At 35.9% G+C, this 5792-nt stretch overlaps 1 protein-coding gene across 2 annotated transcripts in view; it reads left to right on the top strand.

Moving 5' to 3' along the window:
• Positions 1–5792, top strand: part of LOC118735061 (cAMP-dependent protein kinase catalytic subunit 1) — a 72973-nt gene that overhangs the window by 35572 nt on the left and 31609 nt on the right. The gene's annotated exons all lie outside the window — the stretch shown is intronic.

Below are 5792 nucleotides of genomic sequence, written 5' to 3'. Positions count from 1 at the left end.
GGCAACACTCGATTGATTTGACAGCACTTGCAGCAAAAATGAAAATCGCTAGTTCAGCACAAGTAATTTGCCATTATTTCTCGAAAGCGATTTGCATACATTTCAGTTGCAGTTACACATTGCAATTTTTATTTTCGAAAGCAATTTCTGCAAATCTGCACAACAAACTTTCTGGCTGTTTACAGGTGAAAGTAGACTTTCGATTTCGCATTTTGACAGCAAAATGCCTAGAAAAAGCGCATACATTGCCAAGTTTAACCTCACCTTAACGTCCGCAACGCCAAGATTTGCCCACAAAAGGCAAGTGAACATTAGGGTATTCTCCGAGTCTTGCAAAGCCCTTGCACGGTAGCGTTGGAAAACTATCGACAGTGTATTCATCAGGGAATGGCATTGGTTTATCGTCAACTGTTCATACTCATTCAATACCGCTGCTTTGTATGACTGAGCAGCGGCGTTGGCTTAGTAGTATCGATACCTAAACGAAATTAGAGGATGACTGAACACGAGCGCATTGCGTGCTGTCTTGCAAATACAGCCACCACAAGTGAACGATGCTTACAACTGCTCATACTGATATTGACTTCGGCAAATCTGTACTCTGAATGATCGTGCACGAAACCAGCAAACGTGGCAGTTGAACGGCTCCGAAAACATGAGAGTCATCATTTGTTGCAGAAGTCGTTTGACTTGTTGCTGAAAATCATCTGACTTGTTGCTGAAAGCCATTTGACTTGTTGCTGAAAATCATCTGACTTTTGCTGAAAATCATCTGACTTGTTGCTGAAATGACGGCGAATGTGGTAAAGGGTAATTTATCGTCTCGTATGCATGTATGTATGTATTTATAGCGCGTCTACCATTCAATTGCATTGCTCACTGCTGGCTAGTTGTGAGGAATGTGCATATGTGTGCATACATGTATGTAGGCTAGTTGTGAATATGCATACGCACGAAAGTATGTATGTATGTACATATCAATGCTTCATTTCAAACAAGCAAGTGTCTTTGAATGTTTTTGAACTACAGTATCATCACTTCGGCAACACGTCAAACGCGCCTTCAGCAACAAACCAAACGCGGCGGTTTGACTTCTGCAACAAATCAAGTTAGCTAACTGCGGCATCTTGCCTTCGCCAGTCTTTCACATAAGCTGTCATGCTTTCGGCAACCGTCCAAATGCAGTATCGTGCTTATGGCTGTCGATCAAATACGGCGGTTGCTGATTTCGTGCACGATCATTCGGAGTACAGATTTGCCGAAGTCAATATCAGTATGAGCTGTTATAAGCATCGTTCACTTGTGGTGGCTGTATTTGCAAGACAGCACGCTCTGCGGTGGTGTTCGTTCATCCTCCGTTTTTAACGTGAGTAGGCTTAAAGTCACAAAAACAGCAGCCTTTGCCAATGTCTGGTATACATTCGGTAGTTTCGTTGGTGATAGTGCAAAATATTCGATACTATCGAAAGCGTGTTTTCACTTTGTCAAATTCACTGGCTTTTCTCGTCAAATATGTGAAAACACATTGTCAAATGGAATTTAAAACGGGTTCTCGCTTGGCTTGGATCAGAATAGATCTTCAGTCGTGTACATGTCCAGCTAAATGGGCTGCCTGTCCGGTGTTGGCTCATAATATAATCGGTAAAGGTATGGGAAAAGGAGATAAAGTTGTGTCAAAATATGCCCATTTCATAACTGGAAATGCCATAAAGATTCTTTGTATAAACAAAAAGTTCATAACATAGAACAAAAAGAGATCGTGTATTTCAATAACACATTTTATAACCAAAAACATGTTATATGTGAGTCAGAATTTCTGAAACGAGCCACTTCAATTATGTGATATTTTAATTCCAATCAGGAATGGTATTTGTTCATAGCTATTGACAATGCAAACAAATGTCTAACTTTAATTTTACAAAAAAAAATGTTTTCTTATATATCGGCAAGTGTTTTTTTTTTTACCTTTTTACTTCAAAATTCAATTACAGACGATCTAATTGACCGATTTTCACAATTCAACCGTCATTTTCATTGTTATTAAAAACTTTTCAAGAGCATATAGGTTTTATTTATTTAAAAATAATTTTTAAGTGTAAATTTTTAGAAAATTGTTGGTAAAAATACAAAAATAATAGTCTTCTCCACCACTTTTTCACACAGAAAAAACCACATATGCAAAATTTTACTCTAAAATATTCTGTTGAGAAAAAAAATGGATCGCAACGCGGAAACCTGTTATTTTACTTGAAGGCTGTCGCGCAATGCAACGAGCGCTTTCGGACTTATTTTAGTCAAGTGCGTGTGCAACCAGCGTGCTCTCACCGGTTTATTTGCTTTCATGTGACAGAGTCAAAAATAAGCAGAGGTAGATTTAAGTAATTTTTAAGCAAAAACAAAACCGACTTCAATTCTCATATAAAATTTTAAGATAATCGTTGATTTCTTCATGATCCTATGATCGAATTAAAACCAAATTAGTATGGCAACACCTAAAAACAAACAGAGTCAAAAATAAACAGAGGTAGATTTAAGTAAACAAGTAATTTATAAGCAAAAAACAAAACTGACTTCAATTCTCATATAAAAATTTAAGATAATCATTGATTTCTTCATGATCCAATGATCGGATTATAACCACGCGGTTGCGGACGCACTTGACCAAAATAAGTCCGAACGCGCTCGTTGCATTGCGCGACAGCATTCAAGTAAAAATAGCGGTTTTCCAGGTTGCGAGCCATTTTTTTTTCAACAAAATATTTTAGAGAATAAAATTTTGACTGTTATTTTTTTATTTTTACCAACAATTTTATAAACATTAACCCTTAAAAATTATTTTTAAATAAATAAAACCTATGCTCTTGAAAAGTTTTTAATAACAATGAAAATGACGGTTGAATTGTCAAAATCGTCAATTAGATCGTCTGTAATTGAATTTTGAAGTAAAAAGGACAAAAAAATACTTGTCGCTATAAAGAATATAAATTTTTGTTTGCAAAATCATAGACATTTGTTTGCATTGTCAATAGCTATGAAAAAATACCATTACTGATTGGAAATTAAATATCACATAATTGAAGTGGCCCGTTTCAGAAATTCTGACTCATGTATCTTTTAGACCAGAGATGGGCAAGGTGGCTCCCAAGAGCCTTTTGCACTTAGGGGCTAATAGTGTGAACAAAATATACAACTATCGATATAGTCCGGTCAATTTAGACATTCGAGGTTACAATAATTCCCACCCAGCTGAAAATTGATAACATTGTTCAAAACACCATCATAAATGAAATCTAGAAAGTCCTCATCGATCCGATACCTGGAAAAAAAGTTACTCGGGGTCAAAGGTCACGAAAACGGGTTTTTCGCGATTTTCAGCAGAACGGTAAGTTTATCATAAAATTAGTTTAGACAAAAATTGTAGAGCAGATAATTATCTATAAAAAATGTCTAAATACTTTTTTATAAGAGCCACCGTTTCCGAGATATAACTACTCAAAAAGTTGGAAGAGTTGTAATCGTCATCTATATCTATATCTATATACATATATAAAAATGAAATGTTTTCTATATGACGGCGATGCCTGACCAAACCCCTGAACCGATTTCAATTCTGTAAAAAGTGCTTTTTTGGACCTTCTGTGTGGAAGGTTTTTCGATTAAAAAAATTCAAAACTTTTTGCTGTTTGTACCTACCTACCTCAGGTGGCTGGGGAAGCTTCGAGATGTAGAAGTTAAATAGTAAGGGGGAGAGAACGCCACTTTGTGGAACCCCTTGTTTTATTCTTCTTGATTTAGAGGTTTGATCTCTGAAGATTACTTACGACTGTCGACCTACCACTCACATAATTCGCCGACCATAGCTTCAGTCCCTGTGGGAGTGAGGCCTCACTGTCTTCTAGCAACGTGAAACGGCAGACAGTGTCAAACGCCTACTACTTTTTGTCTGTTTACACGGTGAATGCAGACAATTCCACTTTCAACTATGTTACCAGACGTTTTTTTGGTTATAACAAAATTAATGGCCTGAAAAATTTACTAAACATGCTAAAATGTGCACAAAATAGTCACAAAATGTTTCAATTAGGGATGTTTTGAATGTCATATTTTTCACATTTCGAATTTTCGGAGTGCGAATGCGAATTCGAATGTTAGGAATAACATTAAAAAAACTATAATCAACTTAAGTCATCGTTTTTATTACTTAAACATTTTTTTAATTATTAGAACATTGAACGAGTGCTCAACCCATACAGTGTTTAATCTAGTAGTCAAAGTTCAAAAGGGGCATATTACATTTCAAAAAAAGTGATGTCGCTGCCTCTTCTCCCATGAGGCGATTTCCTAGAGGCTCGTAGATAAGGCCGGCTGCACTGAACAATTGCTCACTTGGAACGCTGGCGGGTGAAGCGCTCAAATATTTGCGGGCCAGATCTGTCAATTTGTCGTATTTTAGTTTAGTTTTCCACCAATCGAGAGGATTTTCACCGAGAATAGCTTGGTTTTCTTCATTCATTTCATTCTTCAACTGAGCTTTAATTTCACACTTTTAATGTCTCCAGATTCTACATTCGAGCCTTCGCTTTTGCTGGAGGAATCTAAAATGATTTCTAGGTTACTTATAAGCAGGGAACGGATTTTTATGACCTAAAAACCCATAAAAAAGGCAAAATAAAATAACGAAATACGCTGAAAAGGCAAAATAAAATAGCGAATGAGGAGGGAAAAGGCACTAGGTATTGCAAAAAAGGCAAAAAACGGCAAAACAAAATAGCGAAAAAGGCAGGAAAAGGCACTAGGTATTGCAAAAAAAAGCAAAATAAGGCACTAAATAAAGACAGAAAATACGATGAACAATCAAAAAATACAGTTTTATATTACAAGTAAAAAGATAAAAACTATGAACTAGTTTTATTATATGAAAAATGTGTACTTTGAATCTTTGACTATTTTATCCTTTCGAGTTTCTAACTCATAAAACTTTAATCTGTATAGTTGTAGTAACATTGAACCACAAGATGCATTTTGACGTTTTCGACAGCATTTTCATTAGATTTTCGCGAAGAAAAGCCTTGAATGTACTAAACGTGCGCTCGACGTAAGTTGATACAAGTGGAGCCCAATTTAAATATGGAACGTTTGAAACGTTCATATTATCAGGAATAAGGGCGTTTTCCTCGCCCTTTACAATTTTATCCACACCCCTTATTGTCTCCAAGCCTACGTTAGCTGAGAAAACTGCTTTGAATTTTTCCAACACCAATTTGGCAAGAGGTCCCCTTTGCGCTTCTATAAGCCGCATGGGCATGTGTATATTTTTAATCTTTAAAAAAATATTGTAAATGCTAAAATCACTTTTTTAAAGTTAGAAAAGGCAAAAAAGGCAAATATCTTAAAAAAGGCAAATATCTTAAAAAAAAAAAGGAATGTGTATATATGGAATCAGGGAAAGCTAAATCGTGGACATTCTTAATCGAATATACTCTATCTCTTTAGCAGAAAAAAAGGCAATTTCCATAAAATCCGTTCCCTGCTTATAAGACTTTAAGCAGTACTTGTTAAAGGCCCATCAATGTTGCTTGATATACTACTTAGGGCCGTTTTCTCATCTACCCTTTAGTTTACCGGCCAATTTATCGTCTTGATATACGAGTTTTCGTTTTCTCATCAGCGCATTAATTTCTCGAAACGATAGACTGTTGCTCACCCGATGCAACCTTTAAAATTTGTACCCAACTTTAAATTTTGGTTTGGTTTTGGTTCATGAGCCAGATATATTAGATATTTCAACCAAG

The sequence above is a fragment of the Rhagoletis pomonella genome, unplaced genomic scaffold (genome assembly GCF_013731165.1).
Source record: "Rhagoletis pomonella isolate Grant_MI unplaced genomic scaffold, Rhpom_1.0 Rhpom_scaffold_00003, whole genome shotgun sequence".
Taxonomy (NCBI): domain Eukaryota; kingdom Metazoa; phylum Arthropoda; class Insecta; order Diptera; family Tephritidae; genus Rhagoletis; species Rhagoletis pomonella.
The sequence above is the reverse complement of the archived record's forward strand: the minus strand, read 5'-3'. Positions and strand labels throughout refer to the sequence as shown.